Source organism: Orcinus orca, chromosome 17 (genome assembly GCF_937001465.1).
Source record: "Orcinus orca chromosome 17, mOrcOrc1.1, whole genome shotgun sequence".
In the NCBI taxonomy this organism is placed as follows: Eukaryota; Metazoa; Chordata; class Mammalia; order Artiodactyla; family Delphinidae; genus Orcinus; species Orcinus orca.
Window position 1 is genome coordinate 26,115,345 of NC_064575.1, and position 25,347 is coordinate 26,140,691.

Genomic DNA, 25,347 nt, shown 5'->3' on the forward strand with positions numbered 1-25,347 from the left:
GTTTGCATACACTTATATAATATTTTTCTTACACTTCTTTTGTGACCTTACCAGCTTACATTTTACCTACTCTATCCTCAAAATATCTTTTCTTCATTTTTTATATTTCTGTTTCATGTTACTATTTTATATAAGCAGTGGCTTTGATACACAAACTGATATTTAAATTTTGGAGAAATATTTGTTCATGATTTTTAATATGCTTTATGCCAGGGGTGAACAAACTACAGTTTGCAAGCCAAATCCCTTCCATTGCCTGTCTGTTTGTAGCTTATGAGCTAAGAAAATATTTTACACTTTTAAATGGTTTAAAAATATTCATGATTGAATTGTATAATTCAAATTATATAAATCAAATTTCACTTTCCATAAGTAAAGTTTTATTAGAAACAGTCATGAGTATTCATTTACATACAGTTTATGACTGCTTTTGTACTACAATAGCAAGAATGAGTAGTTGCAACAGAGATCATACGACCTCCAAAGTTAAAATATTTACTATCCTGTCCGTGAGAGAAAGCTTGTCAAGCCCTGCTCTATGGCAACATATTTTTTATATATAGTCTTACATTCTATTGATACTTGACATCTATTTACTTTTTCTAGTTTTTCAGGTGCTGCATCCTTTATAATGTGTTGAATTTGCATAATTGAGTGTAATTAGTCAATGGAGATAGAAATTTGTGTGAATATTCATATTACCATTTAGCTCTTCTCCCCAATATCACATATAATTGCTACACTACTTTCTACAAATGCAGACTGTCTGCCTCCATTATTAATTATCAGTCTCCTCTCTGCATTACAGATCAGAGTCAGTCCAGGGGAACTCATAAACAGTACATCTCCTACTCCACTGCAAAATGGGTTCTTTTCTTTCTCCTTCATCCCTCATCTATGAAATGTATATTATGCTGATGCTTTCTGAGATCAGCACAATTGGTATTTTTCTTTTACTGTTTTTCTTAATAATATCTGCTTTTCACACATCTTTTCTTCTATTTTTTTGGCTTGGGGTTTCAAACTTCTCTGGATTTCACTGAAGATAAAGTTGTCATGTCTATTTTTTATTCTTCTTGTTGCTTGAGAGTGCTGAGAGCCAAAGGGAGAAACAGCAATTTTGCAGCCCTATCTACAAATTGTAAGTCTGATTGAAAAATCTTATTGAGCGTTCTATGTCAGAGTAAAGATGAATTTACCAATATTTTCCACCATTCTTTGCTTTATCAATGATTCAGAAAGAAAGGGTTCATCAATAATAATTTATGTTTAAGCAAAAGAACAAAAAGCTTTGAAATTAACTTCATTTCTAACATGTATCATTCCATGATTACATGATAGTTGCCTTATGGATTATATTTGCAAAAAAACAAGTTCCATGTGATTGATTTTATCTGTTAGCTTTACGTAGCTCAAACTCAAAATAACACTTTAATATAATTTGCACAATGCTTAAAGGTTTCAATTGTTTAGAGTAGATTAACAAGGAGTCTTGGGGAAAAAAAAATTGGCACAGGACCCACTAATTCATAAATATAAAGTTAGCTGACTTTATTATTGAGCAAGCAAATACCCTGAATGCATGAAGACTGTGAGAAAGTGGCTACAAAGCTGTCATGGTTATCCATCTCTATTTATATAGAACTTAATCTCCTTATATATTATGCTACTTTAAATAAATAGTAGTTACATTGATCAGTAGTTACATTGAGCTTACTCTGACATTCTTTACCAGATTCACTCTAACTTTTTGCTCTTAGTTATTAGTAACCACGGATGATTGCCCCTCGTAGTTACATCCTTAAATATTCAGGAATGTTAGCAAAAGTTCAGTTTCCTCACAGCAGACTACTTCTCTCAACTCACTAGAATATCATAATTTTGTTGTATTTTGAAAATACTGAGATTGCATACAAGTATCTATCTTTAAAAAATGCCTTGTATAAAGAATAGATGTATATAATATGGAGTACCTATTAAAATAACATTTTATTAAAAGTATAATAAAGCAAACATAGTAAACATCTCCTAAACATTTACTGTTTTTTATTGAAGTATAGTTGTTTTACAACATTATGTTACTCAAATGTACAGCAAAATGATTCATATATATATATGTGTGTGTATGTATATATATATATATATGTATATTCTTTTTCAGATTCTTTTCCACTATAGGTTATTAAAATATATTGAACATAGTTGTGTGTGCTACACGGTGAGTCCTTGTCAGTTATCTATTTTATATATAGTAGTGTGTATCTGTTCATACAAAACTCCTGATTTATCCCTCCCCCACTTCCTCTTTGGTAACCATAAATTGTCTTCTATGTCTGTGATTCTGTTTTTGTTTTGGAGATAAGTTCATTTATATCATGTTTTAAGATTCCATATGTAAGTGATATTGTATGATATTTGTCTTTGTCTGACTCACTTAGTATGATAATCTCTAGGTCCATCCATTTTGCTGCAAATGGCATTATTTAATTCTTTTTTATGTCTGAGTAATATTCTGTTGTATATGCACTACAATTTTTTTTTTTTTTTTTGGCAGTACACGGGTCTCTCACTCTTGTGGCCTCTCCTGTTGCGGCGCACAGGTTCCGGATGCACAGGTTCAGCGGCCATGGCTCACGGGCCCAGCCGCTCCGCGGCATGTGGGATCTTCCCGGACCGGGGCATGAACCCGTGTCCCCTGCATTGGCAGGGGGACTCTCAACCACTGCGCCACCAGGGAAGCCCTGCACCACAATTCTTAATCCATTTTTTTGTTGATGGACATTTAGGTTGCGTCCATGTCTTGGCTATTGTAAATAGTACTGCTATGAACATTGGGGTACATATATGAATTAGCGTTTTCATCTTTTCCAGATATATGCCCAGGAGTGGGATTGCTTGACCATATGTTAACTCTACTTTTAGTTTTTTAAGGAACCTCCATATTGTTCTCCATAGTAGCTGCACCAACTTACATCCCCACCAACAGTGTAGGAGTGTTCACTTTTCCCCACACCCTCTCCAGTATTATTATTTGTAGGTTTTTGATGATGGCCATTCTGACCAGTGTAAGGTGATACCTCATTTTAGTTTTGATATGCATTTCTATAATAATTAGTGAGGCTGAGCATCTTTTCATGTACCTTTGGCCATCTGTATGTCTTCTTTAGAGAAATGTCTATTTAGGTGTTCTGCCTATTTTTTTATTGGGTTGTTTGGTTTTTTTTGATATTGAGTTGTATAAGCTGTTTGTATATTTTGGAAATTAAGCCATTGTTGGTCTCATTGTTAGTGAATATTTTCTCCCACTCTGTGGGTCATCTTTTCATTTTGTTTATGGCTTCCTTTGCTGTGCAAAATCATATAAGTTTGATTAGTTCCCATTTGTTTACTTTTGTTTTTACTTCTTTTGCCTTGGGAGACTGACTTAAGAAAACAGTTCTATGATTTATATCATAGTGTTTCATGGTGTTATTCTTATATTTAAGTTTTTAAGCCATTCTGAGTTTATTTTTGTATAGAATGTAAGTATTCTAACTTCATTTATTTACATGTGGCTGTCCAGCTTTCCCAACACCACTTGCTGTAGAGACTCTCTTTTCTCCATTGTATATTCTCGCCTCCTTTGTTGAAGATTAATTGACTGTAGATGTGTGGCTTTATTTCTGGGTTCTCTATTTTGTTCCATTGATCCATATGTCTGTTTTTTTGCCAATACTACACTGTTTCGATTACTGTAGCTTTGTAGTAATTGTCTGAATTCTGGGAGGGTTATGTATACAGGTTTGCTCTTTTTCCTCAGGATTATTTTGGCAGTTCTGGGTCTTTTGTGATCCCATTTAAATTTTAGGGTTATTTGTTCTAGTTCTGTGTAAAGTGTCATGGGTAATTTGATAGGGATCACATTGAATTTGTAGATTGCTTTGGGCAGTATGGCCCTTTTAGCAATTATAATTCTTCCAATCCAAGAGCATGGAATATCTTTCCATTTCTTTTAATTATTTTCAATTTTCTAATTCTTTCACCTCTTTAGCCTGGTTTATTCCTAGGTTTTTTGGTTTTTTTTTTTTGTTTTTTTTTTTTGCAATTTTAAAAGGGATTTTATTTTCTTATTTCTCTTTCTGATGTTTCATTGTTACTGTAAAGTTAATCTCGTATCTTGCTAACTTGCTGGATTTGTTTATCAGTTCTAATAGTTTTTTGTGGAGTCTCTAAGGTTTTCTATATAGAATATCATGTCATCTGCATATAATGACAACATAGAAGGGAAGATCCAAAATTTACTATTTTATTTTTGTTAAAGTATTCAACAAGGACTCTGGCCGAAGCATCATAAAAGTTATGAACACTGACAAACGTTTTTTTTTGCAATAAGATGTGTTTCTTGATTTCTTTTTTAAAATCCTCTATTTGTACATCAATTTAAACAAACAACGACAATAAGAAAAAAAAATCCACTCAGATTTCCTGCGCTGAATTAATTATTTAGCCATCATCATCCATTGCTCTGAATTCATTGAACACAGCAGGGAGGCACTAAAGCAGGAGAGATGATTACCTTCAGAAATCACAGATATTCACTAAGCTCGGTAGTTATTACTATACAAAGTCTCCTCCAAATGAAGTCTAGAGAAATTTGAGCTTGATAAATATAGGTTGAAGAAATTCATAACCCTTCATTTGAAGTTTTCACAGTAAAATGTAGCCCCAGTTGAAAATTTAATTTAATCATCTCAGTCAATTCTTTTAAGATTGTTTTCTTAAGAAAACAAAGCTAAAGAAAACTATTCTTCTAGCTAGTATATCTAGGTTGACTAAAATAATATAAGGATTTTCTAGCAATTATGTTTAGTTAAAATTTTGTTTAACATCCTATTCTTGCTTTATTATTTAATACAATTTGAACATTTAATAATTTATTGATAGGAGGAAAGATTCATATTTTGGTCATAATTTTGTATCTCTAACTTCTTAGAAATCAGTACTTGAGATACTATTATATAAAAATCAGCTGGAAATATTAAATTATATAGGTGTTATCTTGGATAAAGTTCCATTTGCTAAACTAGAGACAAATTGAGCTTTAAAACAAATTATTGCAATAATGGATTTGAACCATTTCATCAATCCATGAGTCTACATTCATATAATCATATAAATAAACAAGGACATAGAAGAGAAAGAAAATTATTCATTATAATGAAATGCAAAATACTGAAGGAATTAGAAAATCACCTTTTGATAATCAACATAGTAACTAAACTTTCAGGCACATAAATCTTTAATGAATCTAAAACTAGTAAATGGGAATTTAGTTACAAATAACATACTTACATAGTCTTTAATTATCTCCCTACATGGCATTTTTTAACTACAAGGAGAAAAATAATAAATTTGCTGTTGAGAAATGTAACAGAGAAATAATTAAAATTAATATCACCATAAAGAAAAAAAAATCTGGTAGCACTGGACATAATGTATCACTTCTGTACAATTCTTGCCAAAATTGTTAACCATAATTTTATCATGGGGAAATATCAGACTAACCCAAATTGAGGGACAGTCCACAAAATAAAAGTTCATATAATTCAGAAATGACAAGATCATAAAAGACAAAAAAAAAAAAGAAGGCTGTGAAACTGCTCCAGATTTAAGCTTACTAACAAAAACAATGTCATCAATGCAATGAGAGATTCCCAATTCAATCCTGAACTAAGAAATATTATTGTATTTTTTTGTAAAAGATATTATAAGAAAAAATTTGTAATTATAAATGAGGCCTATAGATTAGGTGGTGATATTTTTCAATTCAAATAAAAGTGTTAATATTTATTTTGAGAAATATTATAAAATATATTGAGAAATCAATTACAAAAGTTGTTGGGAAGATTATTAAAAGCATTCAAGACAGGGAGAGAGAAGACAGAGAAGAAGAAAGAGAGAGAATGATAAAGTATAGTATAGTTACAAAATATGAACATTTGTGGATTTTGGCCTGATTTTAGAACTGAGGTAGAAAATATATAAAATAAGCCTTAATCATCTTGTAGTGCCAGAAAATATGATATGCTTAAAAAAATTAAAACACAACAATAACAATTATTTATGGGCATATCAAATATTTCTTGACACACCAACAAATGGAGCCAACTGCAAAGGTTTCCAATGGCCAAAGCTGGAACACTTTGAACAATAAATAGTACTGGATTAAATCCAAATTATAAAAGGAATATCCAATACTGATATAAATAAATTATATAATAAATAAATTGGATGAAAAGACAAATCTGTGTAGAAAAATTCCAAATAATTTGTGTAAATACTCCCCACCCTTAAGGAGTAAAAGTATAACTCCCAACTTCCTAAGTGTGGGCTGTGCATAGTGGCTTCCTTCCAAAGAGTGGAATATAGAAAGGGGTAAAAGAAAAAAGAATATCCTTACATTGGAGAAATCTGCCAAGCACTACCTCAACCAAGTGATGTTTAACATTAACAGTGATAAGTCACACTGATAACATGTGCCCTTGATATTATGTGACAAAAATGGCACTGTACCTTTCTAGTCTACTTCCCCAAAACACATTGCTCCAGGTTAATCATGAGAAAAATATCACACAGATCCCAATTGAGGGACATTCTACAAAATACATGACCATTAATCCTCAAACTTGTCAAGGCCATCAAAAGCAAAGAATGTTTATTTTTTAATTGGTCAGAGCCAAGAGGAGCCTAAGGAGACAAGACAACTAGATGTAATGTATTTTCCTGGATGGGATCCTGGAAAAAGCATATTAGGTAAAATATAAAGGATAGACTCTGCTTAATAATAATGTGTTCATTAATTGGTTCATTAATTATAACAATGTATCATACTAATGTAATTTGGTAGTACTGGAGGAAATTAGCTGCCAGACATATGGGGGTCTCTGTACTATTGTAGCAATTTTTCTGTAACCTAAAACTGGCCTAAAAATAAAATATATCTTAAACATAAATATATATAGTAATTATTTGTATTATAATTTCAACATTTTTGTAGGTCTAAAATTATTTCAAAGAAAAATTTAAAAATAGAATGATTTATTATCAGACATGAAATGGTTGTTGGCAAATTTTGAAGACTGGGCACTCAGAAACACACACTCCAATCTTGCCTCTGAAAACAATTAATTTTATTTTTAGCTCTTAATTAGCTATAAACAATTAGTATCTAAGTATTTTAGTTCACTCATTTGTGAAATGGAGGTATGAGCTTCATAACCTATGTATCAGACTGATATAAAGATGATACAAGATGTAAAAGTGCTCTGTGTTCTGAAAGAATTTTAAAAAAACTTTTTAAAAGTAAAATAGAGTTACCAAATTAAATGTAAATTTTAAGGAAATTGTTGATTTTCATTGTTTTAATATTTTCTATTAAATTATTTAATAGATATTAATAAATTTCTTAACCTAATGCCTTAAACAGAAAACAGAATAGAGCTTGATTTTGATCACTTTCTCCATTTCTTGGTGATGCAAAATTTCCTTCTTCTTTAATATGATAAAAAGTTAATAATTTTGCTGAAATGAACATAAATTTTTGAGTGTAAATCAAGCTTAATTAGTGTTATTTATAGGTTTGGCCACATCTTTTATCTGGGCTTTAAGAACTACATTAACTGGTGGTGGAAATCTCTTCTTTCATGGCTTCTCTGTTTCCAGCTTAGCTTCAATGTTGACTATTCTTTGATAAAACCATCTAACTATTTTTTGAATACAATTTTATCAGAGATAAACAAATTAAACTAAAATTCAGTTGGTTGATATGAAGTGGTATTATAAGTTAAACTCTTTTACTTAATGAATCTTGTCACTCAAAGTTCTATAACTGTGATCTTAGGACACTGGATGGTAACTGTTGTAGGAATATATACATAATTGCAATAGATGGTGGCAAGGGGTAGAACTGAAAAACTGAAGAGAAAATACCGTATATTGGGGGGTTGGGATAATTCTGTTCACTAAAGAAAGTCCATATTTTAACTTTAAAAAATACTGAAATTACAAACTTGAATTAAAATAAATAAATATTCACTCTTTTCTTAAAATCAGGGAAAAAAATACTCAGAGTTTACTTTATAAGAAATATGAGTTCCAACATTGCCAATGTAACAAATAAAAATTAAACCACACATAGGAATATATAAAAACTGGGGGAATGAAAATTTTGAATGTAAAAGGATGCTAAGTTCATAGTTTGTCTAAACATTCATTAGTAGAACATTAATTAATTACATCATATCAATTTTTATAAGCTGGAGTTAGAATACCTTTAAAATACTTGCAGAAGTATATACATATATGTAGATACAGGATTTTTTAAAGATATGCTACATGAAAAAATATATACAATACACTGTATATAAAGTACTACTGCTTATAAAAGGTAGTACGTTATTTAAGTGTATATACATATATATATATATATATATTTACTACAGAATGTGACTAGGTAACTAGGCTGGTAGAAAAATATTTTTTTCACTTTTAACATCATGAGATAATGAGAGAGATTTTGGCTGGTAAGACGGCAAAGCAGAAGGATATTAGCTTACCCTTTCTTACAAAACCACCAAAATCACAACTAACTCCTGAACAACAATTGACAAAAAAAACCCACTGGAACCTACAAAAAAGATACCCTACACGCAAAGACAAAGAAGAAACCACAACAAAATGGTAGGAGGGGGCACAAGCATAATAAAATCAAATCCCATACCTGCTGGGTGGGGACCCACATACCTGAAAATAATTATATCACAGAAGTTCTCCCAGAGGAGTAAATGTCCTGAGCCTCACATCAGGCTTCCCAGCCAGAGGGGTCTGGCAGCAGGAGGAGGAGGCCCCAGAGATTCTGGATTTGAAGACCAGCTGGGTTTGATCACAGGAATTCCACAGGACTAGGAGAAAGAGAAACTCCAACTTTGTAGGGTCTGCAAAAGTTCATGTGCACACTAGGACCCAGAGAAGAAAGCAGTGACCTCATAAGAGACTGGGCCAGACCTACCTGCTAATACTGGAGTGTCTCCATGGAAGCAGGAGGCAGCTGTGTCTCACTGCGGGGACAAAGACACTGGCAGTGGCAATTCTGGTGAGAACTCTTTGGAGTAAGCCCTGCTAGAGGCTGCTATTTCTTCCCCAAGGCCTAACTCCACCAAACAGCCTGTAGGTTCCAGTGCTGGTTTGCCTCAGGCTAAACCACCAACAAGGTGGGTACACAGCCCCATCAGTCAGCAGACAGGGTGCTTAAAGTCTTCTTGATCATGGTCCTGCCTACCAGAGGGACAAGACACAATTCACCCACCAGGGGTCAGGAACTAGACCTTCCCACCAGGAAGCCTGCACAAGCCTCTTAGACAGCCTCATCCACCAGAGAGCAGATAGCAGAAGCAAGAAGAACTACAACCCTGCAGCCTGCAGAACAGATACCACAATCACAGAAAGTTTTGTCTACAAACTGAGATGGCAGAGGAATATATCCCAGATGAAGGAACAAGATAAAACCCCAGAAGAACAACTAAGTGAAGTGGAGATATACAGTCTACCAAAAAAAAAAAAAAATTCAGAGTAATGATAATGAAGATGATCCAAGATCTCAGAAAAAAAATGGAGGCACAGTTTCAGAAGATGCAAGGAATGTTTAACAAAGACCTAGATGAATTAAAGAACAAACAGAGATGAACAATATAATAACTGAAATGAAAAATACACTAGACAGAATCAATAGCAGAGAAACTGAGGCAAAAGAACAGACAAGTGAGCTGGAAGACAGAGCAGTGGAAATTACTGCCATGGAACAGAATAAAGAGAAAAGAATGAAAACAAATGAAGACAGTCTAAGAGACCTCTCGGACAACATTAAACACACCAACATTCACATAATAGGGGTCTCAGAAGGAGAAGAGAGAGAGAGAAATGACCTGAGAAAATATTTGAGGACATAATAGCTGAAAACTTCCCTAAAATGGGAAATGAAACAGTCACCCAAGTCAAGGAAGTACAGAGAGTCCCAGGCAGAATAAACCCAAAGAGGAACATGCCGAGATACATAGTAATCAAATCGACACAAATTAAAGATAATGAGGTAATGAGAAATTGTGTAGAAAGTAAATATTAACTAAATACTGAAAAATAGTGTGGTAGGTCATGACCAGCCCTATGGCACAAAATCCTCTTTAGGCAAACCTCTTGACACAGTAAGAAATAAAACATAAAATCATTTAGCTTATACTACTAGTTCATGAAATAAATTGTTATTATCATAATTGGGTAGAACCCTTGTGTGATGGATTCTCCTTTCCCATCCCTTTACCTCAGTCTAAAAGGGTACAAAGGTCAGTAAGCTTGGGATTCCAGGTATCCCTGACTCAGTGGATTCCCAACACAAAATGGACTGCTCAGACTGGACTTACCCCTAAGTAGAGCAAGAGAGGCACCAAGAAACCCTGTTCTCTCTCAAAACTTATGTCCTTGGTTTAATTTGGTGGATTGTGGTAAACTACAGTGAAAGTAAAACTACTTAGCATGGTCTGAGTAATTATTGACTGACTGACTCTTCAGAACCCTTGAGATGGATTGTGAAGTCAGTCCTCACTGAGGAGTAGGAAATAAGTGGAAAGAATTTTGGAATTTAAAAAAGTCTACTACCTACTTATGAAATTTTGTCCAAGATACTCATTAAGAAATCACTTCAAGATCTCCATCTTCATTGATACAAAAACAAGTAATGATAATACTTATTTCATAGAGTTGTTGAGAATATAACAGGAAATAATGTACAGTGAACAATTCAATAATGTCAAGCACACACAAATGTAATTTATCTAGCAGTGAACTGATCTGATAATTATATTATCTATATCAAAAATAATAAAATACATTGAAATATCATACAAACAAAGCAACAGAAATATTAAAACAAGAAATCACAGAGACTTTCTCTGAGTTCTTCAAGACCTGATATAATGGACAAATGACTCTTGTCAGTGAAGTTATACACTTACTAGAGATAAGAGGTCCACTTACGAGTCTGACATGAAGAGAATCAGCCAGATTTTACCAAATGACAGAACCAATTTTTAAGAATCAACAAAATAATAAAAAATGTCAGAAGTAAAGTCTACAGGCTATATTGAAATTTGTAATTCTGGAGAGACAGATGCAAAGGGAATTACAGACAAAAAAAGGGAAAACTGTATATGTAAAATAAGTACAGGGTATGCTAATACAGATAAAAATAATCTTTTACTCAGAAAAGTCCATTTTCCCACAGAAAAATCTCTGGAAAGAGCTGAATTTGAGAATTACCAAGAAAATACAGTGTAGCAGTAAAATACATACTTGAACTAAACAATTATTTGGGTAAGCATAGCTAGAGAGACAACATAGAAGCAGACCTGAATGGAATAGTTATTCCTCTACTCTGCCTTTCATATATCAAGAGATGGTTTAAATAAGTTAGAAAATGAAGTGTAGTCATACTAAAAACTATTCAGTTAAAATTCATTTAGTGTTAAATTATAGACATTATATTAGGACATCAATTATTTTATTTCTTGCTTTATTTTATTTTCTCCTGGCCTGCTAAGTAAAGTTCTTTTGATAAGGGTTTACACTTAAGGAAAGGTAAAACAAGAACCCCTGTTACTGGCTAACCAGGTGCTTAAACTTGAGATCCTGAGGAAAATCACAATAAGGAGTGATAAAGAGTTAACTTTAAGCCATTGTTTCTGTCATGACAATTTTTATTTTGTTAAGTTTTTCAAATTCTTGTCTACTACTCTGCTCATTCAAATCTTTGAAATGTTTTGAAGAAGTATTTTTTGAAAGCACAATGGAAGAGTTAATAGAATCTGAATCTTTAGTCACAAACAGCAAGCAAAATCAGGCAAATTTAAGCAAAAAAGGATGTTTTCATAAATATATTGTGTACTTCTAAACCATCAAATCTTCTGGGGAGTGGGGCTAAACATCAGTCTCAGACACAAGGAGAGTCAGTGAGAGAATTTGTTTGACAAGATACCTTTGCCATTATTTAGCACAGACACAAGGTAACCAATCAACACCAGTGACAGTGAGCCCTTAACAATGACATCAGTCGTACGACTATCTCTACTGCTGATTGTACAACAAAGACAAGTTGTTGACATTATCAACATCAGAGGAGGTTCTGAGGATTCTTTCTTTTTTGGTGTATCTATTCCATATTTGTTTTTTGTTTGTTTGTTTTGTTTGTTTTGGTTTACAATGTTGTGTTAGTTTCTACTGTACAAAAAAGTGATTTGTGTATATATATATATATATATATATATATATATATATATATATACACAAATCACTTTTTTGTGTATATATATATATATATATATACACTTTTCCATTATGTTTTAACACAGGATATTGAATATGGTTCCCTGTAATGTACAGTTGGACCTTGTTGTTTATCCATTCTGTATATAATAGTTTGCATCTGCTAACCCCAAACTCTCAATCCATCCCTCCCCCTTGGCAACCACAAGTCTGTTCTCTGTGTCTATGAGTCTGTTTCTGTATTGTGGATAAGTTCATTTGTGTCATATTTTAGATTGAACATATAAGTGATATCATTTGAGTTAATTCATCTCACTGGCAGACATGATCACATGTCACAGAGCACAGAAGATGATGAGAAAGAAAGTCCAGACAGATTTTTTTCAGCACTGTAGTGGAGAGTGGACAAAGAAATTCTCTGAACATAGAAACTGCATTCATAACTGGACTGCCACAAGATATGGGCCCCACAGCACAAGCTATATAACAAATATTTAACACACTGGACTTCTGGTCAATAGTAAAATAGAAAAGCTTTGAGAAAGAAAATAACAAAATTGCATTTCAGAAATCACATGGTTGCCGAGAAGAAATTTGGTTGTATGGTGCAAGATCATTAGAAAAGTTAGAAACCTAATGCAAAAGTTTTCCTTGAAGTATATATTTTAGGGACACATGTTTTTTCCTCATAACTCTTTAAAAAGTGAATTCATGTGTATAGAATAATAGAAGAGGAATGTTAATTTGGTTTTCTTTCTTTTTTTAATATATCTTATTTGGCTCTATTTGGTTTTCAGTCAAGAAACTTACAGATTCTTTCTTTGTTCTTAGAAATGGAAATGTAACCACAATGCATCTAGATTACCGCTTGAGTCTACACTTCCATGATGAGTTGGCTCCTAACTATTTTTTTGGATAATTTTAGACTTTTAGAAAAGTTGTAAAAATAATAAAGTGAGTTATATATATTTTATTTGCTTTCCCTAATGTTAATATTTTACATGGAGATGATACAATTTTGGAAATCAAGACATTAACCTTAACCTAAGACAATTAACTAATCAATAGACCTTATTTGAATTTCTCTAGATTCCCACTTATGTATGTATGTATGTATATATATATATATATATATATATACACACACACACACACACACATTTTATATATATATATACATATATATATATATATATAAAATTTGGTCTGTGAGCCAAACTAGGATCCCATTTTGTATTTTGTTTGCATATCTTTAGTATCCTTTGATTATGTGGTGTCATTCATCACTGCTTTCCTTTCATGACCTTCACACTTCTGAAATGTTTAGGCCAGTTATTTTGTAGAATGTCCATTAGTTAGTGTTTATGTGATGTGCTCTCATGATTAGATTAAGGCTATTCATTTTTAACAAGAAATTATGATGTGCCTTTCTCAGTGCATCATATCAGAGACAGAAAGTGTAGATATATCTTATTATTTTTAATATTAACTTTGCTAATTGCATTACTAATGTGTTATCTACTGTGATCTTCCACTGTAAATTTAGCATTTTCTCTTTATATTTAGTTTCCAAAATTCCTCATTGTTGTGTGGCCATTAATATTACCCTGAACATTTTTCCCACTTTCCTTATTTATATATTTCTTTGACAGTTTAATTAGGATTTTTAAACAAAGAGAGGTAAATGTGGACTCAAATAGCCCTCAATTGTCATGAATTGAATACCTACCATGAAGCAGGCATAAAAGTAGGTGAGACATACAGGATCTCAAAATCTATAGTGGTTATAGCTTCTAGAGAAATATAGTGAGTGCAGTGAAGAGTTATGATTAGGATAGTCAAATCTCAGTACTATTATGAGAAAACTATTTTATATATTAAGATATATAGATAGATATAGATATATATTCTATATATCATTTCACATATAGAAGATATTCAAATATTTACTGTGATACTTATCTTCTCTTAAACAATATCTATCAAAAAATTTATTATTTCAAAAACTTTTACTTAGTGCCTCAGAATACAATGGTAAGTCAGGAAGACATTGATTTCTGTTCAAAATTCAAATCAGGCAAGGTAAGGAAACTGGAAAATAAAGGATGATAAATCCCATGGAAATATACAAAGCAATATAATATTTTTAAATTGCTACATATTATTGCACACTGCCATGGATTACTAGCTAGAAGGAAAAAAAAAACTGAAGTAAGTAAGCTTCCAGCTTTTGCTTAAACCCTGAGAACCGAATGTGTTCCAATGCAATTGCATTCTAGTTTTCAAGAAAGTATATGAGAGTGTGTGTGTGTGTGTGTGTGTGTGTGTGTGTGAGAGAGAGAGAGAGAGAGAGAGAGAGAGAGAGAGAGAGAGAGAGAGAGATCATTTGTATGTTCTGGGCATCCTTCCATGCCAAAGAAGCTGCAAAAGTCTATGAACACCTTCCCTCCAAAAACTAATAACTATTCCCCTAAATTTGACATTAGTATTACAATAAAAAGTAAAATAACCCTATGAAGTTTTTCTTTGTTATTTTTTAACGTCATGTGTTTGTTGTGTTACAAATTACCAGTACTTAGTAGCTTAAAACAATGACCAATTATTATGTCACAGTCCTATGGTGACAGAAATGTAGATAAGCCTTAGCTTGGTTCTTTGCTTAGTGTCTCAGAAGGCTGAAATTAAGGTGTCTGCTGGGAATGCGTTCTCATTTGAGGCTCAGGGCTCTCTCCCAAACTCACATGTTTGTTGGAAGAATACGTTATCTTGCAGCTGTGGAACTCATGGAGACTACATCTTCAAAGACAGAAGTAAATCATGTGTCTTTCCAAAATCACCTGATTAGGTCAGACACACCTAGGATAATATCTCTTTTTTATTAACTCCAAGTCAACTGTTTAGTAACCTAATCTCAAAGGCAATATTTTAACATATTCATAGGCTTGCCCACAGTCAAGGGGAAGTAAGTATACACAACATATAAATAGGAATCTTTTGGGCCACCTTAGAATTCTACCTACCACACATTACGTGATGTTTTAATTTTACTCACAAGTAAGGATAAAAATATTGCTTGTTTTCAGTATTTGAGCAGGTGCTAAAATAATCCAAAGTGTTAGCAATTTATTTATAAAATTGATGATTGCAAATAAGAATACTCCTGGTGTTATTAGTAAACTTTTATATAAATGGATACTTGTAGAATAGCAGATAAATAAGACACTAGAATTTGAATACTAATATTATATGAGAGGAGGAGTCATGCAAATGAGTATAAAATCTCCTTTCATCGTCTCAGTTCCTTTGAATGACATGGTTGACTAAGTCCTGTCATTCTACAGCAAAACTTCAGTTTGCTTTCCCAAACTGAAGTTTGCAGCCATAATGTATTTGCAGGAAATGTTAAAAGAAAAGCTTATGATCTTTACTATGCCTCTCAATCCATTAGAGAAGATCACAAGTTTGACAGGCGTCTTCTACACGTACTAATCATTTTAATACTGAGCTGAATTCAGAAAAAAAAATATTATTCTTCCAATGTCAACAAAATTGGTCAATAGCAAGTTAACTAACTGTTAATTTTTTGTTAGAATGAGTTTACGTGTGTGTGTGTGTCTGTTTTAAATGTACATATTAGTCTCGATTTTTTTTTTTTACCTCCAATTTCTTGCTTAATTTTTAGTCCTTTGGCTGCCTTTCACATTTCTAACATTTTCACTCAGCTGCACAATGCCTTTGCAATTATTATTTTATTATGCCTGTTGTAAAAATCCATTTGGAGAGTAGGTCAAATCCAAATAGTGAAACCTGCAATGCTAATTTTTGTAGATGCTGTGAGTGTAATTTTTAAAAAATAAGTGGAGTCTAGATTTTAAACTTGGCATCACTCTGCTTGAATGATATTTGCTCCTAGAGGTCTAGACCAATTTTTACTTTTCTTTTTTCAAATCTTCATTACACAGATCTTGGTAAAGGGTAGAACTTTGTGAAAGAAAGCTGGTGAAGAGGAGATGAGCAAAATAAAAATGAACAAACTCTTGTCACTTCATCTCTCATATTAATGGTGTTTATGCAACAAACTCCACCTCTACTTAACAGTTAATTTTATATTCAAATTAATTTAAATAACCATATTAAGTTTGAAAATTAATATTTGCAAATACGACCTGTAAAGGAAAATGTAGTACTTATAAGACCAAATATAAATAGAAAAAACACATAATAACTTAAATAATCAAAATAGGCAAGGAAAAAAAGCTTTAGGTAAAAGAGACCAAAGAAGAATTTGATGATTCAAGGACAGAGAAATGTTAGTGAAAATGCTGATAGTGAAAACTGTACTGATACTGACATCAGGTCACTTTAATCAGCATGCTTTCCAGCCAATATCTGGAAATGTAAAATCCCCAGAAGTTATTGATGAAAATTATCCCTGGTGTAATATAGAATTGAGTTAATTTTAAGAGGCTATATAAATATCTAAAATCCCATAAGTATTTTCTTAAGTTTTGTGTTTGGAGAAATAGGGGTAAAATATATAATGTAGTGTTTTCAACTTTTTTTTGAGGAGTATCATTATGTGCTATAGCGTATTTTCCTAACTTAGAAGAAAATTACACAATTACTTCTGCTGTCTCATAATAATCATGGGATAACTGGTCCATCAGCTGAGTCCTTTACATAGGGAAGACAGAAATTCATTACTTTAAAAAATTAGTTGCAATGAATAAGCCAGCAAGGTACAAGACCTTTATTGAATAGATTTTAACAAGATTTTTGAAAATGCAAAATGAAGATGTGATAATATAATGTGTTTCAGGAAATGCTATTAAATAAAATTTAGGTTTTCAGATGTCCTATATTACAGACCAATTACTTTTCACATTGATTTTTATCTTTTAATTTCTAGCTCTTCTCTGTGAATGTTCTTTAACATCTCATAAATGAAAAAAATAAAAACTCTTATTCTAGCAAACACTGTGGTCTCTATTGGAATCAAAGAAAGAAATTCCATTGCACATTATAAACATAAACAAATATAGTCCCTCTTTTTCTAAAATAGAATTCACTTAAAAAAATAAAGGCCAGATGACTCAAAGAAAAAATAATATCCCACCTAATAGGTGTGCTTTTCATTCTGACATTGTTTGTCATTTTGAGTAACACTAGAATGAGAGGAAATTATATTTTAAGGTCACTCTTTGAAAAATGCTAACCATAATTATTTAATTTCAGGGCATCTTCTCTTTTTGGAAAGTGCATAGCACATTTAATTAGATTAAACCTTCTTTTTTTCCTTAACTATAACTACTGGAATGCAACAGAAATCATAGCAATTTAGATATCACCATCAACCCCTTAAAAGATTTAATGCATTTCTTTGCATTTCATTCAGCCAATATGGTAAACTACATTTGCATTTTTCTTTAGGCTTCTTTTCAGATGATTTATGTTTTTAATATTTCTGACAGAATAATAAAATAATATCATACACATTTATAAACATATAAAATGGAAGTCACTTTGAACGGTTCTTAACATCTGGTAAAACCTCTCTGGTTGAATCTCCTTGACCTGAATTACATTAAAGATTTTCTCTAAATTAGCATACAAGATTATATTTTCTCATTCATATAAATACACCCATCTTAACTAAAATAATAATCAGACTGGAGAAGGTTTTCCTGTTTAATTTTACAGTCTAGAAGAGAAAGTTAAATGACAAACAATGAAAAGCAAAACATAGCAAGAAAGCACACATACAATTTCCTGTCATTTCATATACTATATAGCTAGATGACAAAGATGCTGCTTGAAGACCCAAATATAAAGTTGTTTTCAGGAATTCCTCTAGTCTTGCCATTTGCCACTAACTTTTTTTTTTAACATCTTTACTGTAGTATAATTGCTTTACAATGGTGCATTAGTTTCTGCATTATAACAAAGTGAATCAGCTGTACATATATCCCCATATCTTCTCCCTCTTGTGTCTACCTCCCTCCCTTCATATCCCACCCCTTTAGGTGTTCAGAAAACACTGAGCTGATCTCCCTGTGCTATGCAGCTGCTTCCCACTAGCTATTTTACATTTGGTAGTATATTTAAGTACATGCCACTCTCTCATTTCGTCCCATCTTACCATTCCCCCTACCCGTGTGCTCAAGTCCATTCTCTACGCCTGCATCTTTATTCCTGTCCTGCTCCTAGGTTCTTCAGAACTATTTCTGTTTTTTTTTTTTTTTTTAGATTTCATATATATGTGTTGGCATATGGTATTTGTTTTTCTCCTTCTGACTTACTTCACTCTGTATGACAGCCTCTATGTCCATCCATGTCACTACAAATAACTCAATTTCATTTCTTTTTATGGCTGAGTAATATTCCATTGTATATATGTGCCACATCTTGTTTATCCATTCTTCTGTCAATGGACACTTAGCTTGCTTCCAAGTCCTGGCTGTTGTAAATAGAGCTGCAATGAACATTGTGGTTCATGACTCTTTTTGAATTATGGTTTTCTCAGTGTATATGCCCAGTAGTGGGTTTGCTGGGTCATACGGTAGTTCTATTTTTAGTTTTTTAAGGAAACTCCATACTGTTCTCCATAGTGGCTGTGTCAATTTACATTCCCACCAACAGTGCAAGAGGGTTCCTTTTTCTCCATACCCTATCCAGCATTTATTGTTTGTATATAATTTGTTGATGGCCATTCTGACTGGTTTGAGGTGATTCCTCATTGTAGTTTTGATTTGCATTTCACTAATGGTTAGTGATGTTGAGAATTCTTTCATGTGTTTGTTGGCTATCTGTATGTCTTCTTTGGAGAAATGTCTATTTAGGTGTTCTGCCCATTTTCGGATTGGGTTGTTTGTGTTTTTTGGTATTGAGCTGCATGTGCTGCTTGTAAATTTTGGAGATTAATCCTTTGTAAGTTGCTTCATTTACAAATATTTTCTACCATACAGAGGGTTGTCTTTTCGTCTTGTTTCTGGTTTACTTTGCTTTGCAAAAGATTTTTTCATTAGGTCCCATTTGTTTGTTTTTATTTCCATTTCTCTAGGAGGCAGGTCAAAAAGGATCTTGTTGTGATTTATGTTATAGAGTGTTCTGTCTATATTTTCCTCTAAGTGTTTTATACTGTCTGGTTTATATTTAGGTCTGTAATCCATTTTGTGTTTATTTCTGTGTATTGTGTTAGGGAGTGTTCTAATTTCATTCTTTTACATGTAGCTGTCAGGTTATACCAGCACCACTTTTTGAAGAGGCGGTCTTTTCTCCATTGTATATTCTTATCTCCTTTATCAAAGATAAGGTGACCATATGTTCATGGGTTTATCTCTGGGCTTTCTATCCTGTTCCATTGATCTATATTTCTGTTTTTGTGCCAGTACCATACAGTCTTGATTACTGTAGCTTTGTAGTATAGTCTGAAGTCAGGGAACCTGATTCCTCCAGCTCTGTTTTTCTTTCTCAAGATTGCTTTGGCTATTCAGGGTCTTTTGTTTTTCCACACAAATTGTGAAATATTTTGTTCTAGTTCTGTGAAAAATTCCATTGATAGTTAACTAGGGATTGCATTGAATCTGTAGATTGCTTTGGGTAGTAGAGTTATTTTCACAATGTTGATTCTTCCAATCCAAGAACATGGTATATCTCTCCATCTGTTTGTTTCATCTTTAATTTCTTTCATTAGTATCTTATAGTTTTCTGCATACAGGTCCTTTGTCTCCTGAGGTAGGTTTATTCCTACGTATTTTATTCTTTTTGTTGTAGTGGTAACTGGGAGTGTTTCCTTAATTACCCTTTCAGATTTTACATCATTAGTGTATAGGAAGGCAAGAGATTTCTGTGCATTAATTTGGTATCCTGCTACTTTACCAAATTCATTGATTACTTCTAGTAGTTTTCTGATAGCATCTCTAGGATTCTCTATGTATAATATCATGTCATCTGCAAACAGTGACAACTTAATTCTTCTTTTCCAATTTAGATTCCTTTTATTATTTTTTTTCTTGTCTGATTGCTGTGGCTCAAATTTCCAACACTATGTTGAATAATAGTGGTGAGAGTGGGCAATATTGTCTTGTTCCTGATCTTAGTGGAAATAGCTTCACTTCTTCACCCTTGAGAACAATGTTGGCTGTGGGTTTGTCATATATGGCCTTTATTTTTTAAATTTATTTATTTATTTATTTTTTTGCTGTACACGGGCCTCTCACTGTTGTGGCCTCTCCCACTAAGGAGCACAGGCTCCGAAGCACAGGCCCAGCAGCCATGGCCCACGGGCCCAGCCGCTCCGCGGCACGTGGGATCCTTCTGGACCGGGGTACAAACCTGTGTCCCCTCCATCGGCAGGCGGACTCCCAACCACTGTGCCACCAGGGAAGCCCTATATGGCCTTTATTATATTGAGGTAAGTTCCCTCTATGTCTACTTTCTGGAGGATTTATAAATGACTATTGAAGTGTGTCAAAAGGTTTTTTCTGCATCTTTTGAGATGATCATATGGTTTTTATCGTTCAGTTTTGTAATATGGTGTATCACATTGATTGATTTGAGTATATTACAGAATCCTTGCATTCTTGGGATAAACCCTACTTGATCATGGTGTATGATCCTTTTAATGTGCTCTTGGATTCTGTTTGCTAGTATTTTGTTAAAGATTTTTTCACCTATATTCATCAGTGATATTGGTCTGTAGTTCTCTTTCCTTATGTCATCTTTGCCTAGTTTGGGTATTAGAGTGATGGTGGCTTCATAGAATGAGTTTGGGAGTGTTCCTGCCTCCACTATATTTTGGAAGAGTTTGAACAGGATAAGTGTTAGCTCTTCCCTAAATGTTGGATAGAATCCTCCTGTGAAGCCATCTAGTTCCGGGCTTTTGTTTGTTGGAAGATTTTTAATCACAGTCTCAATTTCAGTACTTGTGATTGGTCTGTTTATATTTTCTATTTCTTCCTGGTTCAGTCTTGGAAGGTTGTTGTTTTCTAAGAATGTGTCCATTTGTACCAAGTTGTCCATTTTATTGGCATATAGTTGCTTTTAGCAATCTCTCATGATCCTTTGTATTTCTGCAGTGTCAGTTGTTACTTCTCCTTTTTCATTTCTAATTCTATTGATTTGAGTCTTCTCCCTTGTTTTCTTGATGAGTCTGGCTAATGGTTTATCAATTTTGTTTATCTCCTCAAAGAACCAACTTTTAGTTTTATTGATCTTTGCTATCCTTTCCTTCATTTCTTTTTCATTTATTTCTGATATGGTCTTTATGATTTCTTTCCTTCTGCTAACTTTGGGTTTTTTTTTGTTGTTGTTGTTCTTCTTCTTTCTCTAATTGCTTTAGGTGTAAGGTTAGGTTGTTTATTTGAGATGTTTCTTGTTTCTTGAAGTAGGATTGTATTGCTCTAAACTTCCCTCTTAGAACTGCTTTTGCTGTATCCCATAGGTTTTTGGTCATTGTGTTTTCACTGTCACTTTTTTCTAGATATTTTTTGATTTCCTCTTTGATTTCTTCAGTGATCTGTTGGTTATTAAGTCGTGTATTATTTAGCCTTCATGTGTTTAGATTTTTTACAGATTTTTTCCTGTATTTGATATCTAGTCTCATAGTGTTTTGGTCACAAAAGTTACTTGATACAATTTCTATTTTCTTAAATTCATCTAAGCTAGATTAGTGACCCAAGATATGATCTATCCTGGAGAATGTGCCATAAGCACTTGAGAAGAATGTGTATTCTGTTGTTTTTGGATGGAAAGTCCTATAAATATTAATTAAGTCCATCTTTTTTTTTTTTTTTTTTTTTTGAGGTACGCAGACCTCTCACTGTTGTGGCCTCTCCTGTTGTGGAGCACAGGCTTCAGATGTGCGTCTCAGCGGCCATGGCTCACGGGCTCAACCGTTCCATGACATGTGGGATCTTCCCAGACCAGGGTACAAACCTGTGTCCCCTGCATCGGCAGGCAGACTCTCAACCACTGCACCACCAGGGAAGCCCCAAGTCCATTGTTTTTATTGTGTCATTTAAAGCTTATATTCCCTTATTTATTTTTATTTTGGATGATCTGCCCATTGGTGAAAGTGAGGTGTTAAAGTCCACTACTATTCTTGTGTTACTGTCAAGTTCCCCTATTATGGCTGTTAGCATTTGCCTTATGTATTGAGGTGCTCCTATGTTGGGTGCATAAATATTTACAATTTTTATATCTTCTTCTTGGATTGATTCTTTGATCATTCTGTAGTGTACTTCTTTGTCTCTTGTGATACTCTTTATTTTAAAGTCTATTTTGACTAATATGAGAGTTGCTACTCCAGCTTTCTTTTGATTTCCTTTTGCATGGAATATCTTTTTCCATCCCCTCACTTTCAGTGTGTATGTGTCCCTAGGTCTGAATTGGGTCTCTTGTAGACAGTATATGTATGGGTCTTGTTTGTGTGTGCATTCAGCCAGTCTATGTCTTTTGTTTGGAGCACTGAATCCATTTACATTTAAGGTAGTTATTGATATGTGTGTTCCTATTACCAGTTTCTTAACTGTTTTGGGTTTGTTATTGCAGGTCTTTTCTTTCTCTTGTGTTTCCTGGCTAGAGAAGTTCCTTTAGCATTTGTTGTAAAGCTGGTTGGTGGTGCTGAATTCTCTTAGCTTTTGCTTGTCTGTAAAGTTTTTAAGTTCTCCATCAAATCTGAATAAGATCCTTGCTGGGTAGAGTAATTTTGGTTGTAGGTTTTCACCTTTCCTCACTTTAAAAATATCCTACCACTCCCTTCTGGCTTGTAGAGTTTCTGTTAAAAGATCAGCTGTTAACCATATGGAGATTTCCTTATATATTATTTGTTGCTTTTCCCTTGACAGTTTTAATTTTTTCTTTGTATTTAATTATTGGTAGTTTGATTATATCATAATCAATTTGATTATTTGATAGCATGTGGCTTGGCATGTTTCTCCTTGGATTTGTCCTGTATGGGACTCTCTGAACTTCCTGGACTTGACTAACTCTTTCTTTTCCCGTGTTAGGGAAGTTTTCAACTATAATCTCTTCAAATATTTTCTCAGTACATTTATTTTTCTCTTCCTCTGGGACTACTATAATTTGAGTATTGGTGCATTTAATGTTGTCCCAGAGGTCTCTGAGACTGTCCTCAATTCTTTTCATTATTTTTTCTTTATTCAGCTCTGATGTATTTTTTTTCACTATTTCATCATCCAGGTCACTTATCTATTCTTCTGCCTCACTTATTCTGCTACTGATTCTGTCTAGAGAATTTTTAATTTCATTTATTGTATTGTTCATCATTGTTTCTTTGATCTTTAGCTCTTGTAGGTCCTTGTTAAACATTTCTTGTATTTTCTCCATTCTATTCCCAAGATTTCAGATTATCTTTACTATCATTACTCTGAATTGTTTTTCAGGTAAACTGCCTATTTCCTCTTCACTTGTTTGGTCTTGTGGGTTTTTACCTTGCTCCTTCATCTGCTGTGTGTTTCTCTAACTTCTCATTTTGCTTACCTTACTGTGTTTGTTGTCTTCTTTTCACAGGCTGAAGATTCATAGTTCCCATTGTTTTTGGTGTCTTCCCCCAGTGTCTACAGTTGGTTCAGTGGGCTGTGTAGGCTTCCTGGTGGAGGGGACTGGTGCCTGTGTTCTGGAGGATGAGGCTAGATCTTGTCTTTCTGGTGGGCTGGAGCACATCTGGTGGTGTGTTTTGGGGTTTCTGTTACCTTATTATGATTTTAGACAGCCTCTCTGCTAACGAGTGGGGCTGTGTTCCTGTCTTGCTAGTTGTTTGTCATATTGTGTCCACCAGTGTAGCTTGCTGGTCATTGAGTGGAGCTGGGTCTTAGCATTGAGATGGAGATCTCCGGGAGAGCAGTCGCTCTTTAATATTACATGGAGCTGGGAGGACTCTGATGGACCAAAGTCCTGAACTGGGCTCTCCCACCTCAGAGGCACAGTCCTGACACCCAGTCAGAGCACTGAGATCCTGTCAGCCACACGGCTCAGAATAAAAGTGAGAAAAAAAGAAAGAAAGAAAAACTAAAATAAAATTAAGTTTTTAAAATAAAAAAATAATTATTAAATATAAGAAAGTAAAAAGTAAAAAAAAAAAAAAAAAAAAAAAGGAAAGAATAGAGCAACCAAACCAAAAAAGAAATCTACCAATGATAACAAGCACTAAATCCATACTAAAAAAAAGAAAAAGAAAAGAAAAGAAAAAGAAAAGCAGATAGACAGAACTCTAGGACAAATGGTAAAATAAAGCTATTCAGACAAAATCACACAAAGAAGCATACACATACACACCCACAAAATGAGCGAAAGGAAATAAATGTATATATCATTGCTCCCAAAATCCACCACCTCAATTTTGGGATGATTCGTTGTTTATCAGGTTTTCCACAGATGCAGAGTACATCAAGTTGATTGTGGAGGTTTAATCTGCTACTACTGAGGTTGCTGGGAGTGATTTCCCTTTCTCTTCTTTGTTCACACAGCTGCTGGGGTTCAGCTTTGGATTTGGCCCTGCCTCTGTGTTTAGGTCACCTGAGGGTGTCTGCTCTTCGCTCAGACAGGATGGGGTTAAAGTAGCATATAATTAGGAGGTTCTGGCTCATTCAGTCCGTGGTGGAGGGAGGGGTATGGAATGCAGTGCGAGCCTGCGGTGGCAGAGGCCAGTTTGACATTGCAACAGCTTGAGGCATGCTGCATGTTCCCCCCGGGGAAGTTGTCCCTGGATCATGGGGCCCTGGCCGTGGCAGGCTGCAAAGACTCCCAGGAGGGGAGGTATGGATAGTGACCTGTGCTTGTACACAGGCTTCATGGTGACTGCAGCTGCAGCCTTAACATTTCATGCCTGTCTCTGATGTCTGTGCTGATAGCCACAGCTTGCGCCCATCTCTGGAGCTTGTTTAGGTGGTGCTCTGAATCCCTTCTCCTTGGCACCCCGAAACAATGCTCTCTTGCCTCTTAGGCAGGACCAGTATTTTTCCCGGACTCCCTCCCAGC